Genomic DNA, 12,092 nt, shown 5'->3' on the forward strand with positions numbered 1-12,092 from the left:
CCAATTTTAAAGCTAGGAAAACCAAATTTTATGACGAGCAATTATTTTTCATAACAAAAAAATGCTTTTTTTTGACCATCGCCAAAAAACGACAAATAACGGAAACCGCCAATTTTGGCGGTAAAATGGCGGTTGGCGGCGCCAATTAATATTTAATCTGTTTATGATCACAATAAAAGACTACATACAAAAATTGGCTGATTAAGGTCTGGAAAGGGTCAAGACAGTTAATTGTTTAAACTAATGTAATAGATTTTTATTTTAGTCAGATGCCAGACGCAGACAATTAAAAAAAATAACATTTAGAAATATTATCAATTTGTCTACCAAGGGTTAACAACAAAATCAAAATATACAAATCTAATTATTAAAAACATCAAGATGATCTTCTCTATAAATTTTATTTGTAAAGCATTGATATTTTAATCAAATAATATGACAATGATGACAACATTAATAAGTGATTAAATACAGACAAAAAATAGGATGACAACATCCATAAAGACAAAGCTCTAAGATCAGAAGTAAGGACAACTCTCTTGTAATTACTTTTGTAATATTTATTCAACCTTAGTAAAAAATAAGATGAAAATTAGGTGTTCAGGTATGATCCAGCAGGATATAGTCCTCCTAGTCTTCAAATAACTTTGAATGGCTCCAGTGTATTTATTTTTTTACTCATAGACTTAAAATTGTAAAATTAAGCTTATCTTACATGCCTACATGACATATTAAATTATTTTTAAAATCACCTGTTGTTTCCAGCTGACCGCAGCCAGTGGCGGCAGTCAATGTAAGCTTCAAATCAATTAAATTTTTTGATAAATATATATTAATTCTTGAGTAATAATAAACTTCCGTGAATAGTAAGGCCATGACCGTTTGGCCACTCCTTGACCGATTTTTAACTGATTTTTTATTTCCTACCTGTAGTTTTGCCGTTTTTAAGCTGCCAGTAGCGGAATTCTAAAACAGCTCTAGACCAGCCAATTTTTGTATGTAGTCTTTATTGTGATAATAAACAGATAAAACTAGCGCCGCCAACCGCCGTTTTACCGCCGAAATTGGCGGTTTCAGTTATTTGTCGTTTTTTGGCGATGGTCAGAAAAAGCATTTTTTTTGTTATGAAAAATAATTGCTCGTCATAAAATTTGGTTTTCCTAGCTTTAAAATTGGCCACTCTATAGCTTTTTTAATATTTAGCGGCTGGCTGCTAAAAAGCAGATAAGGAGCAGTCTGACCACTATGACTAGAAAAAGTAATTTTCTCTAAAAATACACATGAACCAACAGAAAAAAAGTTTTACGTCTCTATCTGTAACAGGAGCAGAGATACAGGGGGGTCTGTTATGGGGTTATGTAGGGATACAGAAGTTTAACTGCCTGTTTTTGCCGGTTTGGGTGCTGGAAGCGCCAATTTTTTTTTTAACAGAGAATAATATCTTAATAAGTTGTAACTATAAACAGATAAAAATATTATTTAGCGCCCCCAACCACCGCTTTACCGCCAAAATTGGCGGTTTCCGTTATATGTCGTTTTTCGGCGATGGTCAAAAAAGGTATTTTTTTATTATAAAAAATAATAGTTTGTCATAAAATTTGGTTTTCTTAGCTTTAAAATTGGCCGCTCTACAGCTGTTTTAATATTTAGCGACTGGCCGCTAAAAAGCGGATAAGGAGCGGTCTGACGGCTATGACTAGAAAAAGCAATTCTCTAAAAATACACATGAACAACCAGAAAAAAGTTTTACGTCTCTATCTGTAACAGGAGCCGAGATAGAGGTGGGGTCTGTCAGAGGGTAAAGTAGGGGTTCAGAAGTTTAACTGCCTGTTTTTGCTGGTTTTGGTGCTGGAAGCGCCAATTTTTTTTTAACTGAGAATAATATCTTAATAAGTTGTAACTATATACAGTGAAAAAAGGGACAAAAAAAGATATTTTTTAGGCCTTTTCAAAAGGCAGTTTTGAAATCCCGTTATTTCAAAAAAAAATTAAAATGCTTAGAGAATGGCTTGGAAGGTGAATTTAGGTGTTCTGCATATTTCAACTTAAACACATAAGGCCTAAGATATGATATCCCAAAAATCTTTTGTCAAAGTCTACTCTACACCTAGCGCTGGCGATTTCATTTTTCACAGGTATAAAATGCATGATTTTAGAAAACTGACTGGCGCTAGGTCTAGAGTAAACTTTGACAAAAGATTTTTTGGATATAATATCTTTGGCCTTATGTGTTTAAATTGAAATATGCAGAAGAGCTGAAAACCTGCACATTACTGAGATATTGTTAAAACCGCCGTGCTACCGTTATCTGTTGATATTTTACATGCCTGGCGCTAGGTCGCCAGTAGAGATAGAGAGCTGAAATTTTGTACATATATTTCTAGGACCCTAAAGTAACTTTTTAGGTTAGCAGAAGATTGAAATTCGAAAAAGGGTATTTTCATGAAAAGATCTAATTCCCATTGACGTTAAATTTAATGGACATAGTTCGGCCAAACATTGAAACAATTGTCCACTTTTTGAGGAGACACTAAGCTACTTTTATTAAGCTCCCTAAAAAAATACTCAGTCGCGTCATTAAATAGCCAGATCTTTACAGACAAACAAAATGAACCTTTATATTTAAAAAAAAAAAATATGGGATCAACTGCAGTTCACGGTAAAATATTCCTGGTAACGAATATTTTCAAAAATATATGAAAATTAAAGGCTGCTAGCTGCCAAACGGCTGAACGTACAGATCATGCCCGCACACTGTTTTAAGCGGCATAAGAAGGTCTACAAATAATCCGTAATAGCCATAAGTCAATAATGAATAATTATCTCGCAGTGCAGAGAAATGCGCGAAAAAGACCTATTTTACGCGTTTTTTCTTTAGTGAAGCTTTCCCTGTGCATCATTGGATCTTGGCTATTCCAGATTATTGGAGGCCTTCTTTTGCCGCTTAAAATGGTGTGCAGGTATGATCTCTATGATCAGCTAGCAGCCTTTAAAATTCATAGATTTTTGGAAATATTCGTTGCCAGAAATATTTTACCGTGAACTGCAGTTGATCCAAAATATGTATATTGAAATTCCAAACACGTTTGTGTTATAAATATGTACTGTATATTTTAATTTAATTATACATAGTTGTTTAATTAGACTAAAGTTTTATAAAGTAAATATGAAATTTCACGCGAACCATATTTGTTTAATTCATAGATAATTAGATAAGTAAACCTATACGAAGTCAAAACATCAATTTTATTTAAAATGATTTTTCTTGCATGTAATTATTACTCTATTACTCACTTTGTCCACCTGTCTGTACTTAAGTCAAAGTGGAAAATGCAAAGTTGTTTTTAAAAGCGAAGCTTTTCTATAATAAGGGTCGCAGGGGCGTCCAAGCTTTTTATTTTGGGGGGGGTAAAATTTTTTTAAGGGGGGGGTAATTTGGTTTTGGGGGGGGTAAAATGGCGCGCGAAGCGCGCCGCAAATTTTTTTTACCCCCCCCAAAATTTTTACCCCGGGGGTAAAATTTGCTTGGGGGGGGGTAATTACCCCCCCTGAAATCTGTTGGCAGGGGTAAAATTTGTTTACCCCCCCAAAATTTACCCCCGGGGTAAAATTTTTGGGGGGGGTAATTTAAATTTTATAAAAAATTTAGTATTAAAAATGCGCGCGAAGCGCGCAAAAATTTTTTTTGTTAGAGATTTTCTATTTTGGGGGGAGTATTTACCCCCCCAAAATGGTTTGGGGGGGGGTAAATACCCCCCCCAAAATCGTTGGGGGTGCCTACGGCACCCCCAAGGTAGGGGTAATTTTTTTTTGGGGGGGGTATTGTTCACAAAATTTTGGGGGTGCCTACGGCACCCCCAAAATCGTTTGGGGGTGCCAAATGGCCCATTACCCCCCCCCTTGGACGCCTATGAAGGGTCGGTCTGTCCGTACGTCCGTCCGTCCGTAACGGATAGCTTTTTCGTTAATTTAGGCATGTTAGAATTGTCCTATTGATTTCAAATTTTGCATGGTGATTCCTTTAGTAATTAGATACGATTTAGAAAGCGTAGCAACTCTATAATAATTATCAAAATGTCCGTACGTCCATTTTAAACATGTTGATTTTTTTACTTTTTAACAACAAATTTTTATGTGATCTAATCATCCGATTGATCTGATTTTTGGTATATTAATTCCTGGTACAAAAAAGTATAATGTTATAAGCGAAGCAACTCTTTAATGAAGTCCTAAAAATGTAAGTATGTCCATAAACATTATATAAATGTTAATGTCCTTTTGTTTTACTGTTTCAGTGCTTCGCTTTCATGGATGTTGTCATCCTTGTTTTTGTAAGATCCTGTAAATTCAGTTGGGAATACTCTAATAGGAATAAATTTCCAGAATGGGCTTTCTTAGCTGCCATTGATTGCACGACCCTTGTCTGGTTGTACTAAATGAGCTTGGTAAGGAGTTGCGCCTACCTTAATTATTTAAGTCGCGCACCTGGCATAGCAGCACTAGGAACAGCTAGGTACGCTAACTGTTACGCCACAGTCGCCGGTCCATCAAGAGGATTCCCTTAATTAATGATATTAAAAATTATTTACAAAAAATATATATAGGAATCTGTAATCAATTTATGTATTTTTAACTTTAAACAAAATATAATAAAATTTTACAAAATAGTTAATTAGCCTAATTATAAAATTTTTAAAGTACAACTAACATACAGTTTTTTAAGTACAAGCTTTATAAGATGAGTATCTAAAATTGTTCATAATAAGAAAACAAAAAACAAGAATGACAACATCTATAACAGACGAACTAACAACGTTAGATAATCGCTTCGCTATTAAAAACCTAATATAATTGTTTATTTAAATATGTTTTTTATTTAAATGCATAATATTGTTTTCAAGTTCAGGGATCTTAAGGGAAAAGACAATGTACGATGAATTTATAGAAATCCCAAAATTTTCCTTCCAATGAATTAAAAATAATAGAACTAAAATTGGACACTATCTATAATACAAAATATAACGATGTCTGTCTGTCTGTTTGTTTGTTTGTACTGAAGGATCTTGCTAACCGCTGAACCGATCGGGTTCTCCTTTACAGGGTAGCTTCCCATAGGTCCCGGGAAGGTTTAGAACTATTTTCTTGGTGGGTGGGATGCCCCCAACCCCCCTAAAAAAAAAGTTCCCCCTCCCCAAAAAAAAAATTTAATTTTCTTTTGAATCTTAAAGACAAAAAAAATCCCCTAGAGGCCAGGGACGAAGCCGCTAGTTATAATAAAAAGTAATCAAAGTTTTGAGCCAACGAATACGATAACGTTGTTATAAAACTTTGTGTACCAGGAATAATTTACTGTCTAATGTCCCCTTCCTCCCTGTGTCAAATTACGCTCGGGGAAGGAAATGACAATGTAACTCCTCAAAATATAAGGTACCAAATCCGGAATGATTAATTATTACCCAAAATGTAAGGACCAAATCTGGAATTTTACAAAAAATTTTAGTGCTGTGATAAATTATTACCCAACAACCCATCCCTGAGTTACTATACACTTCTTAAAGTATACTTAACTTTGATGGTTTATAAAATTGAAAAATAATAACTTTTAGAAATGCAATGTTTATTTTAATGCAGTTTTTTTCAAAGCTATTTTTGTTAGCAACAAACTACGAACTTAAAACTTCTCCCTAGCTTCGTTCCTAGGGGTGTTTTCCGCCGGCCAACAATTCAATCTTCAGAATAAGGGAGAAAAGGCACATTAGACTGTAAATTATAACGCTCCCAAAGATTTATAAACACAAACTCTCATTTGTTGGCATATAAACTATTAAAAAACCTTGATTGGGTTGTACGTACAAAACCTTTAGTGTCTAAACTTTTCAACAAACAAAATGGATATTTTTGTTTATCGTAGTTGGGTGTGTACATTGTCCATTGTTAAGTTCTCTGGAATACATAGTTTATATCAGTTTGACTTTAGTTTAGCATTTGATGAGACTGAAAAGTAAAACAAGTAATATGAAAACATATCATAATTTTAAAAAAAGATGATATTATCCAAAAAACGAAGCTAAAAAGATAGACAAACGAACATTAAAAAAGAAATGATATTTTTAGTATGGAAAAAAAGATCAAATAAATGCACGAACAGAGCTATCCGTTACGTACCGACGGAAATTTTAATATAGAAAAGCATTCACATTTTTTTAATGTGGCTTAATCAATCATTTTTAAGTGACGGCTGGATTTTCTAAGAGTTAATCTGAAAGACATACTGACGAACAATAGTTGCAAGGCAGCTGTCCTACTATAAAAAAGTCCATGATATACAAAATTCGCAGGAATTAATCTGTTAATTGACATATGATATGTATACTATATGTATACTAGATATGTGTGGATAATCGATTTATTACTACTTGGATGTTGCACACGTTTTTTATGTACTCTGATAAAGTGATGCTTGCAGCTGGCTAAAATAACGTTATCCCTATCCATTCCCATCACCCCATCCCCACACCTCCTACTGGATGAACGAACTGACCAATAAGTGATGACCATGTTAGCAACCTAAATTGACTACAAATTTTCCCCTGTCAATATATCCATGTATATCTTTTATCCATTACATGACATGTGTAAATGTGACGGGCCAGGAACAAGGGATATGCAACCTAAAGATAAATTATTTTATGCCAGAAAAAAATAGACATGAATCGGTATTTAGCATCATAATAATACCCAATAGTAAGTTGTTAACAAAGAAAATCCCTATACTAAAGTAACAGGATGTCTATGTGTCTGTGTGTCTGTGTATCTTTGTGTCTGTGTGTCTGTACCGAAGGATCTCGCTAACCGCTGAACCGATTGGGTTCTCCTTAACAGGGTAGATTGTCATATGTCCTGGGAAGGTTTTTTAACTATTTTGGGGGAGGGTACCACCACCCTCCTAAGAGAAATCACAATAAAATTGAAAAAAAATGAAATATTTCCGCCGCATAGTGTCGCTAGCGTAGTCTCGCTAGCTTAGTCGCGCTGCGTAGACTCATGAATTTAACAATTGATAACATAGACAAGTTATTTCTCAAATTAGATATTTACAATAAAAAAAAAACATTTAAAGGCCACTAGAGGCCTCTAGGGGCGTAGCCGCTAATAAAATATAATTTTACAAAGAAAAGTTGCTATAATTATTTTTTTTCTGCCAGATGAATATAAAAAATTTCTCTGCTTCCTTTCTTTGTGAAGTAAATCTAAAATACAGCTATTTTTCCAGGTTTTTTAGCCTATATTTGAAAGATTTTTTAGTCGCCAAAGTAGTTGAATGCCGAGCTCTGCTTTTTGTCATAAAAATAGAAGATATTTATGTAGATGAAATTAAATTAGAAAATAGAAAAGTACTCAAAATATAAATGCTATTAATTTGTGAATTAAAATTAATTATTCAACTGTTTTTGGAAATATACATATAAATTTATTATAGGGGCTATTTCTTTTTAAATGTGCCCCCCTCCCCCCGGCTATTTGAAAGAAATGGTTTAAAAACTTCCTGGGACCTATAAACCCTTCACTGTAAAAGAGAGTCATATAGATCCAGCAAGTAGTCATTTTTTTGGTGAAGACAGACAGACATCATTTCATCCTAGTATAATAAGTTTCTTTGTAGCTTTATTGTACAACAATTATCTAGCAAAACCTGTCAATTCTGGTTCTGGCTCTAACTTTTCCTTTTTGGTTAATTTGATTGGATATAACAGTGGCTACAGTCTACACAACTTTGTAACAATGATGATAACATCCATGAAAGTGATGTTCAACAAACAAATGATCAATAACAACCTTTGATAGAGCCCTTGATAACTGATCAAGTCCTCCATTTATGGAAGCTTCTTATTGGTCCCTGGATGTTTTAGGCTATTTATTTTTTATAACTAAGTTTGGTTTTATGTTATTTTGCAACTTTCCGTACTCCTTCATAATAAAGAGCTTCTAGTCCTATTATACATATAAATTAGTTAGCATTTTTTTTGTCTGAAGTTCTCAATAACTACTCAACTGATTGGCTTCACGATTGTAGGCAAGCTTCAGATAAGTCCTGTGATGGTTTTAGGCTGATTTAATTTTAGTCGTGGGATGGTTTTAAGCTTTTTTTTTAACTCACCTTTTAATACATACCATTTGAGTTCCTCATTTTAGGGAACCTGCATTTTAAGAATTAAGTCTTGGTAAGGTTTTACGCTTTTTGTCCAACTCCAATCTTACAGAGCCTTTGCATGCTATCGGCACATCACCAGTTTTCATATCAGACTATAATTATAATGGTTGTTGTTTAAAAAATTATCTGAATATGAAAAAAAGATAAACTTCTTGTAAATGTTTCGCAGGTCAATTAGCAGTAAAATATTCATGGCAAATTTTTGAATCCATGTTATTCTATATAAAATTCTATCGTGCTTTCTTGCAAAAGTGTATTTATAAGAAATTATATAATTTCCAGACATAATGTCATTTTAACTAGAATTGAAATATTTCATGATTACAACACATAAAATAAAAGTAGCTTTTCATTTCTATTGTACATTGTTAGTATTAGTTTGATTTTCAAAAGATTATTAATGGAAATTGAATGAAACATTTTTTAAAGCCGGCAGTTTCCTTAAAGTTACAAGTCAGGCCTTGTACAACCCTCCCCCCTTCCCCAACAATCCCACATATAATAGTTAGAAATAAGGGGGAGGTAGTTTAAATAACTAGTTATTAGTTCAAATTATGTTAGGTTGTATTACTGGGTAGTCCTTCAGGGCAAGAGCCCTGCAGGTATAGGCCCTGCAGGGTTATTCCTTCCATCGCATAAGTAAGGAGTTTGATTTATGAAGCTTTGAATAACAATAAGATTTCCACTCCCTGGTAAATATATTGCTTATCTCTAAAATAACAAATCAAATAATGTTTTGTTTCTTAGCTTTTTATTGGTTATTGTCATCCTTGTAAATATTCCGTATTCATATATTGGAAGCTGAATGTAAGAAGTCAATGTACAGAACATCAGGGAGGGAGGGGATATGGGGCTGTTTATTACACTAGTCCGCAGGGCCAAAAGTTTTATAATAACGTTTTCTTATTCGTTAGCCTAACAACTTTGGAAACTTTTATTAAATTTTGATTGGTTGTTTCATTAAGTTGAATGTCCAAACGGTTCAATCTCTACTTGTAATCTACATAAAGGGTAATCTTGTGTTTGTCATTAGGAATGTAAATCAATTTCTCGGCCATTGTCTTATTCTTTAGATCCCTGACTAAACATTATTATTTCTTCCATTTATTATGATTTGCATAGCAGGAAGCTGACAACAGTTAATTGCATAGTAAAACATTAATATAACCATAAAATATCCAATATTAAATATATGAATATTCATAAAAATATATGGATATTATTTTTTGGATGTTACACCAGAAAATCATAAATAAAGTTAAACTCGCAGCGGGCTAATATAACGATAGCGATACCTTCTATCAACCCTCTTCACCCCATCCTCTTTCCTCATACTGGATAAGTGAACTGACCAATAAATGTTAACAACCTAAATTGACGACAATTTTCGTCTGTCATAATATCCACGTCTATTCTATATCCATTATTAAATACATATTTGTGTAAGGATAATTATATTCATAAAGAGCGCAGCAATCCTAATGCACACTTTTTATGAAAGCTCTGCTTGTATGGATATTTAATCCTTGGTTAAACTATTTTCGTAAATATGAAGCACTGGTCATAAACTTTTTTACCAGGCCAAAGTTGATTACAGCAACTGTAGTAACTCTATAATCATTACAAGAGGGTAAGCAGGTCCATTTTAAACTGATTTTATCTTTTTTCCCCTTTTATTATATAAAATAATATTTCTATTCTATTTTGATTTTTGGAATAAGGTTCTTCAGACGAATAGATTAGAAATGATATTGTACTCGCGAAGCATTACTATGTATAAGTAAGTATATGTTGTCATTCCTGTTTGTACACAGTTTTACTGTCAACCTTTCCACAACATCATTACAAATTGTTTACAAAAATCTGGGAATTTTTCACCTTTATTGAAGTTTAAACTTTATTAAAATTTGTTTTGTCTTCTAGAAGATATAAGGGGGTTGCAAATATGTTTAGGCTATAAAAGTTTTTTAATTTACATTGCTGTAAAAGTACAATATATGCATATTCATATAATTTGCTGCTCTTCATTAAAATGCTAAGAAATATATATTAACTTTTACTTTTATAACCCCCTTTTTTTATTAGTTGAAAATCATAAATGTAATGGGGGTGAGGATCTATTTGTGGTAAGGTTCAAAAGGCTGATAGGGACGTAGCTATTAATAAAACAATGAAAATCCTAATATTGTTTCAATACTTTAACAAAATTCCACGTTTTCCACAATTTTAAAACTCCATTAATAAATAATATTCATATATTTATTGTTTCAACTTGCATTAATGGCAACAGTATTTTTGGAGAAAAACAATGAAATAAATTAAAATTCATAAATTTTATTTTAATTTCTTTTGTTTAATGTTTGCAATTATGACTTCAATGTAATTAATAGAAAGTCCTTAAGCAATGCAGCATTAATAACCATGCAATATTTTTTTTTATAAAAAGAAGGACAGTAAAGTGTTATTCAATGGATATTAAGAGTTTTGAAATTCAAATTAGGTGAGCTTACCTTATCTACCTCTTTGACTTCGTCCAAGGACCTTAGTTTACTAATAAACTAATCGTGTTCATCTTTCATCCAAAGATATTTGGTTAAGTAAAACCAAGTAGACAACAAATATATTGATTGCACTACTTTTGTCTAGAAGTCCTAATAATGTGGTAGTGAGTTGCTTTTGTTTATGAGTTGAGGAATTTCCCTATTCTATTATCTATTATTGTCACATGTGTTGCATAGCAGTAGTAGGTAGATTTTTTAAAGTTTATTGTATGACTCGGTATATATCAGACTTGAACCCGAGGAACGCCTCATAATATTTGGACAGACAGCTGCCAAGCCCTGCTAATTTATGTTCTCGCATGTTTTTCTAAGATTTTTTGCTGCTTCATTAGATTGGCAAAAGAAGAAGATTTATTGTAATTTGAAAAATAAACTCAATAGTAGTCTGCAATATTGGATACTGTTAACATTTACATCTATATATTCTTTTTTAGGAATGGTTTAATCATTCAATTCCCCTTTTGTTAAGTATACCTTAGTATTGTTTTTATAATATATTTGTTAGATCATAAACGCATAAAAAGAATTTGTATTATCAAAGCCAATAGCTGATTTTATATTTTGTTATTTTTTATACCATTTACAGATTTGTTTGTAAGCAGGGACAAGGGACAGAGACAAACAATTAAAGCAAAAATTTCCCCACAACCAACTTCATTCTTTTCTACCCTTCATACCATCTTTCACAAAAAAAACCAAGTTAATGCCAACATTACGGCGATTTCAAATGGAATCAAGGCCCCTAGTTTGTAGGACATTTAACTATTTAAGGTTGAGGTTCTCATCTAAAAAAAAAGTCAAGATACTAAGAGACTAGGGTTGCATCTGCTAGTAATAGTCATAACATCCTTGATTAATAATGTTTTCCTTTTTTTCTTTTCTTGTAACTAATCACTGGAACATATGCCTCTTATTTACATTACTGCTTTTGGCTCAATACCGCTTGAGTATCCACAAATTCCCCAATAGTAGCTGAGTATCCACGCATATTTCCCAAGAGTAGTTGAATATCCACACTTTTCCCCTATGGTAGTTAAATATCCACAATAGTTTCCTATTGGTATTTTCATTATATCCTTTAAAATTGCTGATTCCCATGACAATAAAGCACATTAGCGCAAGCAATTCACACCTATCATTTAACTTTAATACAGATTTAGGAACCAAATATTTAAAATCCATTAAAGCGAAGCTCTGAAATGAAAGAACAAACTAACATTAACAGGATAATAATGCATAAGTCTATATAAAGTTATTGTAATTATAATAAATTTGTTGCAAAACTACTTAAGTATATGCTAATGTATAAGGACATACTG

General features: G+C 32.7%; 1 protein-coding gene across 1 annotated transcript in view; it reads left to right on the plus strand.

Moving 5' to 3' along the window:
* The window catches only part of LOC145327502 (protein tipE-like), a 166,286-nt gene that overhangs the window by 24,629 nt on the left and 129,565 nt on the right, over nucleotides 1-12,092 (plus strand). The window lies entirely within an intron of this gene.

The sequence above is a fragment of the Acartia tonsa genome, chromosome 1 (genome assembly GCF_053477335.1).
Source record: "Acartia tonsa isolate MP-2025a chromosome 1, ASM5347733v1, whole genome shotgun sequence".
NCBI lineage: Eukaryota > Metazoa > Arthropoda > Copepoda > Calanoida > Acartiidae > Acartia > Acartia tonsa.